A 14,381-nucleotide genomic window follows, 5' to 3' on the forward strand; every position below is an offset into this window, starting at 1 on the left:
TCTTCTTCTTCTTCTTCTTCTTCTTCTTCTTCTTCTTCTTCTTCTTCTTCTATGTGAAAATCAAAACCCGCAAAGACTACGATCGATTAGTGAACAGAACCTTCAGGAGTTTATCATCTATGCTGAAGTCAATCCCCCTCAAAAAAAAAAAAAATGATGAGAAGTGTATCAAAGGAATATATTAAATTTCAAACTCGGAAATTTATTGTTCATGGAAATTCAAAATATTCCAACCCCATTACTATTACATTACTACTACATTACTATTGCATTATTATTACGTTACATTACTCTTACTATTACATATTTATTGCATCACTATTACCCATGTTAACATAAGCCCGCAGAACAAAATGTATTATCCATTTGAAATCGACTCTTCGGAATAAACAACAAAGTGAATAACAAGACGCAACATTGCGGCGGATTTTAAGAGGTAGGAGACTGCTAGTAAGAGGAGGGAAGTTGATGAGACGGGAGAACGAGATGAAATTATTGGTTGTTCTGTGCCCAGCTTCCACAACCTGACATACAGAAACCAAGCCCCAAACAAGTGATAAAAACAGCTTCATACCATTGCCCAGTAAACACTTGTAACCTGTCCATACTGCAGCTCTCTAAACAACAAAAACAGTAATAATAAGTGTGATTTTCTTTAGGATTGATCTATATCCAGCTTACAGAACCCAACAAACACAAACAAAGGCCAAAGGAAGTGACCAGAAGAGCCTCATAACATTCCCCAGTTAGTACCTGTAATAAGTCCGTACTGCAGGTCTTCGAGTGGAGATGTTAGGGCCAGCGTGACCTTTACCTGAGCCACAGTAGCTACAGGTAGAGATAAGATGACATTTTACTTGAACAGCTGATTATTATTTTTTTTTTGCCAGAGTCCATGTCACTCTCATCGGCTATTTTTTTTGTTCTTCTTCTTCTTCTTCTTCTTCTTCTTCTTCTTCTTCTTCTTTATGTGTATGTGATTTTATTTTTTAAGTATTAAGGAGTAATAGATTTTGTTTTTGGTATCTCTCTCTATCTATCTATCTATCTAAATATCTATCTGTCTATCTATCTATCTCACGGTCTCGTTCATGGATCATTTACGTGCCGCAGGAATAGCAAGAGGACATTCCACCGACCTTGAGCACACCTGACAAAAGACTTTTTCGGACTCTAACTTTGAATCTTTAATGGGGAGAAATGTTAACAGTGGGACACCTGAAGGAGGGTTGGAAGGAGGAGGAGGAGGAGGGAGAGGAGCATGAAGAGGAAAAGGAAGAGGAAGAGGAGGTGGAGGAGGAGGAGGAGGAGGAGGAGGAGGAGGAGGAGGAGGAGGAGGAGGAGGAGGAGGAGGAGGAGGAGATAGTGTAAGAGAGAACAAGATGGAGAAAGAAGAGGAAACGAAAAAGAAGAGGAGAACGGGAAGGGGGAAGGAGAAGAAGAGGAGTGGGAGGGGGAGGAGAAGATGATGATAAAGATAAAAAGGAAGAAGCGTAAGAATGAGCAAGTACGGGGAAAAAAAAGGAGAAGAAAGGGAAGAAAGAGGATGGGAAAAATGATAAAGAGAACAAGAAGGAAAGAAGAAAAAGAAGAAGAAGAGGAGGAGAAGAAGGAGGGGGGGGAGGACGTGTCGACAGGCGCATCAAAAACCTAACATGGCATCCTATTACCCCCCCCCCCCCCTCTCTCTCTCTCTCTCTCTCTCTCTCTCTCACACACACACACACACACACACACACACACACACACACACACACACACACACAGGTGCTTGTCGGGCCCTTTGTAAGCCAGGAGGCGCTTGTTGTCTAGGGAAGAAAGCCCGAAGAAGACTCCCAAGCTCCCCCTCTCTCTCTCTCTCTCTCTCTCTCTCTCTCTCTCTCTCTCTCTCTCTCTCTCTTTTCTGGCCTTTCCTATACTTCTCGCCTCGTCTCTTTCTTCGCTTCTTGCTCTGCCTGACTCTGACTCAGACTGTTTCTTCTTTTCTCTATCGTGTTTCTGGTCAAAAGTCTTGTCTTGGACGTTTTTTTATTTTTTTGGCCTTCTCTTTTTTTCTGTGTGTGTACTTATTCATCTCTTCTATTTTGTTACTCTTTAGGTTATTACTCTGTAGGCTGGCAATTCCTCTGTATTTTTTTTTATAACAGCAGTCATTAGCGGGCTTTTTTTTTTTTTTTTTTGCCTCTGAGCTGTTTCCTTTACTGTAAAAAAAAAATTATCTTTAGGAAGTAAAAGTATAACATTATATTCTCTTAGAAGGGTTCAATACTCGTGTTATTTATTCATTCATTCATTATTCGTTTGTTTATGATTCTTGACACTCTGGTCTATAGAAAAAGTGCAAATATCTACCAATGCACTTTTTCCTTGTTCTGTATGACGAGGAGAAGCAACAAATTATTATCCAACATAATTATTACCTGATTCATTATATTGTTACCTGTTTCGTATTCGGTCGGATATTAGGTATATCTGTAGTTAGAACCATCAATTCCTCTTCTTTCTTCTATATTAGGTCTATGGAGAGAAAGAGAGGCATCGTTTTCATCCCACACCCTCTATTAATTTTTACCCATCGCATACTCCGGTCATATACAATTAGATCTTTCCTTCTTGTCTCTTGTGAGGGGAAGGATCGCGGAAGGGATGTCATACACACTAGCCATTATTAACACTGCCTCATTTGTCTTCTCGCAGTAATGATGGCCCGAGTCTTTTAATACTTTGCCTCGTGTAGCGATCCTCAGGACGCAACCTTATCGGAGCACCAGTCTGCCCAACGCACCTCGAAACTACATCAGCAATAACCTTCCTACTTGAGCTGGGGGTCTCATTGACTTGGTCTGGCATAGCTTTGATGCTGAAGACTTTTTACTGGTGTTTTCTTGTAAGATTCCCAATTTATCAGTGCAAGAGTCAACGAGTATCTTCAATTTTTAATTTCTATCACCGGTAAACTCTAGAGTAGCTACGCTATTTACGCCTTCCCGGAAAAAAATGTAAGGAATGTCTAACTTGTCAATGTATTATATATATATATATATATATATATATATATATATATATATATATATATATATATATATATATATATATATTTACATCTCAGCCTATAGTGCCGGTAGGCTTTCTTCAAGGGCCTAGCTGGTGGTCGGCCCAAGCCCGTCATGGCACAGGCAATTTTTATAGTGGCGCCAGTTATGCTTGGCTCATGCTGCCCCCCGGAACTCATTTTTTATTCACTGGACGGTTTCTTCTAGAGTCCGGGTTGATGGGTGGTCTTCAGGACAGCATGTGGGTAGTCTTAGGCCACTTGGTGGTGACTGAAATGAGTTAACTAGTATATTAAGTCTTTCATTTCTTTCACTGGCAAACTCTAGAACTGCTTTATTTTTGCACTAGTTTTTCCTTCCTGCAAAAAGAAAAAAATAAATATAAGATATGGATTATTAAGACGCCTTTGAAATTATAGTAGTTATTATTTACGTATTTTATTATCATTTTAGGCAGGAGCTCGTCGCATACATTTTTTTTTAATCTGCATCCCCTCGGCTGTCTCTAATGCCATACATAAAGCAGATCCCTTGGCAGGAGGCTTCAAGAGTGAGAGAAATGGGGTTTGTTTGGCCTTCCAATCAATGTGGCGTTTTGATTTTAAAGCGGCAGAACAGCCACACCCTGGGCGGCTACGAATGTGTCGCTTTATTGGCAATATGAAAGTAATCATATTGCAGTTTATGACATAGAAAAAAATATAAGTATTGTAATATTCATAAAATTCTGAATTCGTTCGCTTTTGAAGTATCTAGTTAATTTTTCATCTATTTTTTTTTCTAGCTGTCATTGTATTTTTAGATTAATTAATGTGTTCCAGGAAAGCATTGCATCTTTTCCATGAACAGGGCGCTTCTAACGGCGAAGAGCCATTGTTTAACTACTTATCCTTTTAATTTATTTGATCTTTTGCGTTTTGAGGCTGATTACAGGTGTTTGTTTATTTCTCACGTAGGCGCAATGTTTTCCCACTTAACGAGGTACCTCTGATCATTATTACATTTCTGTTACTATACTGTTATATTACTAGTAATTACTATTACTATGAACTGTTACTATTACTTTTACTCCTACTCTTACTGTGGACTATTACTATTACTATTCACATTACTCATTTACTCTTACATCACTATTACACTACTATTTGTTGTATAAGTGACATTAGAGTATTACATGAAGGGACTAGAAAGTGTTAATTAAAGGTGACTTTTGATGTTTCTCAGGTGAGCACATCTTTATAGGTAAAGAAGCGCCTAAAATAGGTTAAGGGTATTGGTAGTTCTTGTCTTTTTGAGTAGATGTTGCGTTTGAGTCTTAAAGGAGCAGTGGAACAAAACGCAAATCACAAGAGTTTTTGAACTGATTCTCTAAGAGTAAGCGTTTGGCAAGGGACATCAGGACTAAAAAAGAAAAGGAAATTAGTCCGTATATTACCCTTTAAATTGATGTTGCGTTTGCGTATTGATTATCATCCGAAACCGACTTCTTATCTGGCCTTTCGTTCTTTATCTTTATATAATTTTGCTCGGAGTAGGTTCTAGCGGGCTTTTTTTGTTGTTGTTTCTTTTATTTTTTTTCCCTTGAGCTTCCTCCCCTGCCGTAAAAAAGAAACAGAACAGAAAAAAAAATATCACAAACGTTCACTCGTGTCTCAGGGGAACACAACATCTCCCCAGGTAACACGGTGCTCTGATGGGTGAAGGAGTAAAGCACAACCCCAGGTGAGGCCAACAGGTAAGGCCATGAAGCGTCCCACCTTGATTTCCATGTATTAGCCTAACGACTCTCCATGGGGCAGGCAATTAGTGCCGAGACGCAGGTGCTGGATGTGGTGTGATGTGGTGGTGTGTGGTGGTGAGGGTAGTGGGGGTGATGTTGTACTTGTGATGTGGTAGTTAAGGATTGTGGTGGTGTTATAGGTGGTGTGTAGTGATGTGTTGGTGGTGTGGTGTGGTGAGGGTAGTGGTGGTGATTAGGATAGTGGTGATGTTTTGGGTGATGATAACGGTGGTATGCGGTGGTGACATGGGTGACGGCGGTGATGATGATTCAAGGATATGGTGGTGGTGGTGATTGTGAGGCTGCTGATGAGGTGGTTTTGGTGATGATGGAGCTGCTGTATTGGGGGGGGGGGGGAAGGTGACGTTGTGGTGATAGTGGTGATGGCAGTGGTATTGGTAGTGATGAGGAAGAATACGGAATGCTGTGTGGAATGATGCTTATGGTGGTGGTGATGGTGTTGGTGATGGTGATGGTGGTGGTGGTACTGGTAGTGATGAGGAAGGATATGGAATGCTGTGTGGAATGATGCTTATGGTGGTGGTGATGGTGTTGGTGATGGTGATGGTGGTGGTGGTACTGGTGGTGATGAGGAAGGATATGGAATGCTGTGTGGAATGATGCTTATGGTGGTGGTGATGGTGATGGTGGTGGTGGTATTGGTAGAGATGAGGAAGAATACGGAATGCTGTGTGGAATGATGCTTATGGTGGTGGTGATGGTGATGGTGATGGTGGTGGTGGTGATAGTGGTGGTGGAGGATGATTTATATAATAATTTTCATTGTTCTACTCTTTCTTTGTCTGCTCTTTTTATTTATCTACTCTTTTTCTACTCTGTCTTCTGCAAAGCTATCTAGGGATCACTAATTCGTAAACACTTGAAATTAACGTTATTCCAGTTCGTTCATTTAAGATTCAAACGCCACATACACTCATCCAAGACAAGTAGTTACGCAACGGCCCTTAACTGATTATAGGCGCCTTGTTACCTTTAAAGATGTGCTCACCTGAGACACATCAATAGTCACCTTTAATTAACGCTTTCCTGTCCCGCCCCTTATAACTTAAATGTCACGAATACCAATAGAACAACCAATAGTGATGTAATGACCGTTTATTGATTTGAGGTGGTGTTGGTATTAGTGGTGGTGGTGGTAGCGAGGATGGTGTCAAGGAGAATAGTACGGATATAGTTTGGTGTTGGTGTTGTTGTTGTTGGTGGTGTTGGTGTTGTTGTTGTTGGTGGTGGCGGTGGTGGTGGTGTTGGTGGTGGTGTTGGTGTTGTTTTTGGTGTTGGTGTTGTTTTTGGTGGTGGTGTTGGTGTTGGTGTTGGTGTTGTTGTTGTTGGTGTTGTTGTTGTTGTTGGTTGTGTTGTTGTTGGTGTTGTTGTTGTTGTTGGTGTTGTTGTTGTTGGTGTTGTTGTTGTAGATTTCATTATGCGCTTTGGTTGGAGGAAAAATGCGCTTTCGTGACTTTTTATGGGGTGTCTGCGCTTTGGAACCACCCCCTCGCGCTTTAGTATCGCAACACTGCGCTTTAGTACCGCGTTGCGCTTTCGCACCCACCCTCAGATTTGATGTGTTGCGACCTGCACTTCAGTATCGTTTTGTCGAGGTTCCAGCTACTATTTTCAGCGAGCCAATCACAAGCCGAGAAATTGTTGCAGCGCTGTTCCTGCCACGCGGTGGCCGCCATTACGCCTTCTTCATGCATATCTTCAGCAGTAAAAACTATGGTAAGTCACCCATAATTACTGTGTATTCGTAGTGATAGAATGAAGATGAACTCATAGGAGATGGTAAAGGTAAAGTGGGTGCATACGCAGTGGCTGCGCATAGCTGCGGTGCCCATCTCCGTCCCATTAGCCCTTGGAGCCTGTGGTGGGTAAGAACCCGCTATCCCGGGACACAGGGCTGGTATGACATCCGGGATATCCACAGTTTACCTTCCCAGGTTTCCCCAGGTACCCATTTATCGACCAACCCGAAAGGGATGATGAACAGCTGGGTGGGCTGTGCGCCGACTGCCCAGGCCGGATTCGAACCTGGGCCCGCATATTCGTAGCCAGACATGCTGACCACTGCACCACGGAGGCGCTTGGAGGAGATGAACATGACGATAATTCAGGATTTAGATTGTCGGTTAGCTCCCATGACCGTCATTGTACTGAATAAGCCACCGCATGTCACGCTTCCCCTGCAGGCATGCTTTCATAATAGTAAAACCAACGCAACCACACAGGAGATGGACATGTAGAGAATATAAATGTTGGTTCCCATGACAGTCATTTGTACCGTCCACGCCACTCAAGTATCACAGCATTCTACCTTAGTTTCCTAGCTCTATGGGCGTGGAGGTAGCTCCCCCACCTTGTTAAGGCCTTTCAAGCAAGTATGAAGAAGTTAAATGTTTTAAAATAGGGTAGCACCAATCTGCAGGTATGCCAGTCCATTATTAGTAGGGTCAATTAGTAGCGTTAAGGGATATATGACTGAACTATGTACCTTATGCAGAAATAATTATATATGGCCTGAGTTTATTGGTGCTAGGAGTAATACTTGAAGTGTGTAGTCACTGTAGTGATTAAAAGGAAATTGTTAAATTGATAACAAGGAAGGAAGGCAGGGAGGAAGATGTGTTAGGGTTAGTCTTGGAAATGGTAAAGGAATATAGAGCTGATTTGAAGAATGAGATAAACTCCATAGCAACAACCTGATCAGGCAGGGAATTCTCCAGACTGATAGACCTAAGTGAGTTTGAGCAACCTTGTACCTGTGTTCAGTGTTTCATGGCCCCTATAATTTTACTATGCCTGGTGCCCACACAAATAAAAAATTAAATAAATAAACAACTGTCCTCTCCATGGTGTCCCTTTATTATAACCAATGCCACTGCCCATCTAGCTCTATGTCCCACAGTGTGTGAAGACAGCCTTTATAAACAGTTTAAAAGGTATAGATAGATAAGTTCGTTCACTTATGTTCCCCTCACCCTAAAACCCCACTTATCCAACAGGGAGCTTCTTAGTGATAGAGAGGGAAACAGTTATGAAGTAGTGGGTCAAGGGGAAGGAGCCCCTCCCTTGTATGTAATAGCTCATTTTTACTGTAGATGGATAACAAATTTTATAGGGGTTGTGCTATTCTACAATTAATTATAGTTCAGGTTTGGTTTCATCATTTGTGTTGTGTTTTATGTCAAATTAATTCCTTCTTTATTTACAGGTTACTGGGACAAACAGCTTGACTGATTTGTTGACCAAGACTGTTTGTAGTTTGGGCTTTGTTCAACCATAAACAAAGGATGGCTGAACAACTATGTCCCCTGGATCTTTCAACTAAACCTCTTTCAGGTTTAGCCATGAAGCTGTTTGTGCACCTTATAACATGCCGAAGACTGTTATAAAGGTGAGTATGATTTTGCATTATTGTCTTAGTACATTCTACACAAATATTTTTTTTATACTAAAAAGTCTATTTCCACTCAAACTATCTGATGCCTCAGAAGATACTCATAAGAATTAAATTTTCTCAATGGAGCTCCTGCCAGGAAAACTACAGAAATAAATAGGAGATGAGCACTCTAGTGTTGACCCAAAGGGTATCCCAAGACCCAAAACTCTGAAAATGCTTACCTCTACTACTCCTGTGCATTACATTGCTTTCCCCTCCTCCTAAGAGCAATTTACATGTATTTATGATAGTCTAAAATTTATTTTCTTCCTTGATAAGCTCACCACTCTCTGAGAGAACATGAGGTATCCTACAGTCTCAGGGCAACTCCTTTTCCTTCCTGGACCTGCAGGTCTAAGTGTAGGTCTACGCTGCCACCTCTCTGATGCCTTGTCCTGATAGATACTTGTAAACACATGGGTTTTATCTTTTGTAATATTCAAATTTTGTCAATGAACCTGCTGGAACTCAAACTTGGTGTGCAGGAATGGGAGGTGAGCACTCTAGAGTCAACCCAGAGGGTATCCCTAAGCCCAAGGCTCTGGAAATGCTTATCTTTACTACTGTGTATTATAATTTTATTGCTACTAAAAGACAAAGCGTTGTACACCTCCATTTTTAACAAGCAAAATTTTATTAATACTCTTTTGGACAGGCCTCTTCCATGTTGTGGATTTAGAGCAAAACCTCTTAAAGACATAGTAGGCAGGCTGAAGGTTGTTAGCCTTTAGACTACTCTCAACATCCTCAGCAAAGTTCCCTGGTATACCTCTCCTTATCCTTTCGTAGAAGTGACACAGTGGCACACTCCTGTTTCAGCTGAGTTTCCTGCTACTCAGACAGCACAAATTTTCTCAACCATTTTCACTAATCTTTCTGGTTCTTTGCCTTCAAAAGCCCATCTTACAGCATCACATAGTACTCTGACATATACCTACCCTAAGCATGATACAATCTTTTCCATATTAACTGTAAATTGCTGAAGTTGTAGGTCTCCCAACCTAAAGCCAAACTGACCATAGTCAATTTTAAATTATCTTTTTCTGTATTTGTATTACTTATTTTGTTGCAGTCAGAAATATTTATTCCCATTATTATCATAGTTAGTAATGATAATGAAAAATATTATTAATACCGTACAGCTTCTAGCATTTAAACACAACATAACATTTTATAAATTTATTATGCCTGACTCTGTTAGCTGTTAACACTTAGAATTTATCCTTTCATTAACACAATTGAACTCTTGAGTTATTATAGCATAATTTCTCTTAATTTACAAATATTTCCTCCCATACTTTAAGTTCTTGGGTTTAAATATATATATATATATATATATATATATATATATATATATATATATATATATATATATATATATATATATATATATATATATATATATATATATGGTAAAATTTTCATATGGATGTATTATTTTTTTAATAGTTTCAAAGGATGTGCATTGTTTTTACCACACAATTAAATGCAATCTTATCCAGAAAAACCATGAAACTAACCTAAATAAAATTTGCAGGTATCAATGAAGTCAAGATCCCATTCCTGCGAGCCACACAGTGACAAAATAAATGACCACAGGACATATCTCCCAAGCCAGCATGTGGAGGTAAATGAATAATTAGATGTTGCTGAGTCCAGGCCCTCACTGACAGGGAATCAATATATAATTTGAAAATAAAATTACTTTATAATCAAGCTTGCTTAGTGGTTAGCACTTCATAGTTACTAAGCCATGAGTGCAGGTTCAAGTCCCAGATTTGTTAGTGGGTTCATTCTCATTAAGGCACAATGCTCAAGTATGCAGATGACCACTCTTCAGCTATCTACACTTGCAACTTCCTGGAGTTCCTTGAGCTTAATGAATGTGACTCTTTCCCATTGCTGCCAAAACCAACTATGCGAATCACATAATATTTTATGGTTATTTGACTAATTTATACCATCTCTAGATTTCCCTTTATTACTCACACTTAAAAAGTAAAACTTGAGGGCTTAAACTCCTTTAACGTAATTTAATTTTCATGCATTAAAACAGGGAATCAATATATAATTTGAAAATAAAATCACTTTATAATCAATCTTGCTTAGTAGTTAGCACTTGATAGCTACTGTTACCATAGTTACCAAAGCTTCATTTAAACAATAGCCTTCTAATATATTGCACCTCATTTACAATTTTACAATGTAAGTATAATTATAGTTCCATAATTATACTTGAATTATTTATAATTATGCTCCTATGTGTAATTATACTTGATTTTATTAAGTTTTGAAATAATATACCCAACCATCACACCAATCACTGGACAGGTTTTGCTCTTTCAGTATGTCCTATTTCATACCCTGATTCAAATGTGACTTTACATGACTAATCAGAATTATGCCGCAGGTGGAGGTAAATGTTGAAGAGCTAGCTCCACCTGAGGCCTCTGCTGCTACCCTTGAAACAGTCTATCAACCTGAAGAAACTTTTCTCCCAATTGAAGACCCGAAGCCCCAGGAGATTATTCTAAATGTTGAGAACTCGGCAGAGGTCTTGCCTTGTGATGGATTAGTAGATGTACTTTCCCTAACAGTAAAAAGCAGAGGGAAAAATCTAATTGCCCAGCATGCAAAAAAAACTAGTTCACCTGCCTCGCCACCTAGTGAGAGTACATGGATGGTCCACAGATAGAGCTAAAAATATCATGCATCATGGGAACAAGAAAATACAGAGGGCTCTTTACAAGAAAAGTTAGGAAAACGTGTACAGTCAAGAACTGCTATGCACAGGTTACTCGATTGGGTCAGCACATGAAGAGGGTGCATGGGATATGCCTCCAACCTGAAGCATTCTATTCCCAAGCCTCATCTGAGAACACCCCACTAGAAAATACCGAATTTGAGTTACAAGATAAAGTAAAGCAAAGATTGAGTTCTGGTACAGGCAGTACAGATGAAGAAGAGATAGACTACACAGACAATAGTGATGTTGTTAGTACATATTGGAAAGAAATACTCCTTAACTATGAAATTTTTGAAAGGTCCTGCTGGAGGGTCACTAGAAATGAAAACAATATCATATAACATAGGCAGGTTGAAAATAGTGATAGCAGATCTAGAGGCAAATAATGTACAAGAACTGCTGGTGGAAGAAAAACTTTGGAAGTACTTTGGTAAGAAAAAACTGAAAAGACTGGAAATCACAAACAATAATAACATACCTCGCTAGTCTGAAAAGTTCTTTGCATACGTTTCAAAGAAGAGAAAGGAAACCCCTTTCTCTGAATCTGAGGTCACAGATGCAGAACACCTATGCAACATTATGCCTGGGTGGTCCTGTAGCTATTACAAAATGTGTGGAGAGGAAAAAAGGTGTAAGAGAAAGAACAAGAGCAGTTGTTGTTAAATAGTGATAAATTAGATAAATTCTATTCATCAGAAGAATATAAAGGAGCAGTGAAAATAATAGAACAACTTGATGACAAATATGTACCAAAAAGAAATGACATTTCATTGGTAAGGAATATTTTGATATTTATGGGACTAATAAAAATGCAAAAGAGGAGGTGTTTTGCAGAGCTACGGGTCAGTGAATTTCTCCAAAGAGAACGCATTGAAGACCGCGTGGTCATCAGCATTGGAAAACATAAAACAAGTTTCACTCATGATGAAGCAAACCTGGTCCTCACTGAAACTGAAAATTCCTATTATCAGAAGTATTTGAAATTCATGAGATCAAAGATTGAAACTGAGGAAAGTGGGATTACTTTTTTTGTCATGGGAGGACTCCAACCACAGCCAGCAATGTAAGTAATGGCATTAAGAAATTAGGGATAGCAAGTGGAATAGGGCATTATTTCCAAATATTTTTAGAAAATCAGCTGCCACCAACATATTCTATCATTGCCCTGAAATGGCAGAAAATGTGGCAACTCATATGGACCATGAGTTTAATACCGCACAAAAGACATACAGATTGCTCAATAAAAAAAGAGATGCTGTTCCATCCTCTAAAGCTATTGAGGCAGCAAACTATTGTGACCGACCGAGTTATTCTGGCATTCGCATAGAGAAGATAGATGAAGAAAAGCATAATTATGAAGGGAGTAAAAATGAAAATATCAGTGATGAATGTAGTGATTCAGAGAGTGAAACTTCAGAAATGAATAGTCATTCAAGCACAAATTCATTAAATAGAAAATTTTCTCCTTATGAAAACAGATTAATTGAAAAAATATTCATGGATAAAATAAAGAAAGGCGAGAATTTATCAACGAAGAAAGTGCGAAATATACTTGACACAAAACCCCAAAACTCCTAAATGAGTATGGAGAAAAAAATACTGGCTAAAGTGAGGTGGCTTAAATATAGATATAAAGTTAGGAAAAGTAAATGAAAAATAGAATACTGCAAATTTGTGATTTTGAATGTTGTTAATCATCATTAAAATTTTTCAAGTGTGAATTCATACATAGTACTTGTCAAAAGTTTAGGTTGGGTGAGGCAAGGTAGAATATATATGGTTTAAAAATACTAATTTCGATGAATGGTTATATTTGTTTGGACCCGGTAAAATATTGCATCATCACATTCCTAAGCTCTTCTGCTCCAATTTGCCACCATTCATTTTATGTTAACTCAGCTGGGAAATAATAGTACTATTAGAGTAGTTTCTACTAATTTGCTAAATTTTGTTAAAATTTTTGGGAGGGTACAGGTCACGATAAACAACAGCTCTCATTATTGCACCTAACCTAACCCAAACCTAAACCAAGTACTGAATATCTATGTTTTTCATTTGAAAGGAAATGCTTAATTAGTTAACACTGTCTTTATTTCTCAAGATATATGTTGTCTTTAGCATTCCACACCTGAACTGTATTATTTTTATTTTCAAATATAGATTTATGTTCAACTAGTAATGTATATTAAAGGCTTTTGTCTTTTTATTTGCATATATTTTCTTATGATAATGAAATAAGATTGAGAGCAAATTTAGTCTATTGAGAATAGTTTTTTTGTTCTATAAAAAATGTTAAAAGGAAATATATACTTTTTTTAAAATTGAGGTTTAAGTCAAATTTAAGTTGGAAGTGATACACAATAATAGCTTTTTTTGTTACTTTTGTAAAGATCTTAATCTGTGGCATTACAGTTTAAAGGAACCTTTTATGTATTTCTGCATAAGTAAATAGGGAAATGGAGGAATCAAAAGTATGTAATTATTTTGCATAGGTAAAGGTACATTATATGTTTTATATGGTATCATTCAGAGTCAGAGGATTGCATTTCATATGATGAAAAATTACTATCCAATTAAAATAAAATTTCATTTAGCTTAAGAGGGTGATGTATTTAATTGAAATGAAACTTAGTCTATTGAGAATAGTTTCTTTAAAGGGAAAATCCTATTGTATCTTTTATTTTGAATTATATGTCAGTCAAATTTGTTAAAGGGTATTTCCCAAAATAGCTTTTTTGTTTCCTCTTGTAAAGATTTCCATAATGTAATAATGGGGCATTTCAGTTTAAGAGAATTCTATATAAGTATTTTTTGAATAAGGAAATTTCTCATGTACACAGGAAAACAGAAGTTAAAATGTTATAATTTACCAAAAGTAGGGGGTATATTACAAATTTAAATGTTTTTCATTGTGAGTATGTGAGAGATTCTCATGTGTTGAATAATCTTCATGTGTTGCAAATTGCCGGAAAAGAAGTTTCAAGTAACTTTATGTAAGTTATTTTTCAAACTTAAGTGGATTCTCAATTACTTATAAAAAAAATCATAAATAAATAAAAAAATAAAAAAATTGGATTATTCACTTTTGTCATCACCTATATTTTTTCCATAACTTGTTTGTTATAAGCACCCAACATTTGAGCCCTCATCATTAAATCCTACAGGAATACCAGAAAAAAAAAAATACGGTATATTACCTACCTGAGAAACTAGTTTACTAAAAGCCATGAAATAAAGTTTGAGACTGATGAATACAGTTTCCATGAAACAAACCATATATATATATATATATATATATATATATATATATATATATATATATATATATATATATATATATATATATAT

Source organism: Eriocheir sinensis, chromosome 22, assembly GCF_024679095.1.
Source record: "Eriocheir sinensis breed Jianghai 21 chromosome 22, ASM2467909v1, whole genome shotgun sequence".
Taxonomy (NCBI): domain Eukaryota; kingdom Metazoa; phylum Arthropoda; class Malacostraca; order Decapoda; family Varunidae; genus Eriocheir; species Eriocheir sinensis.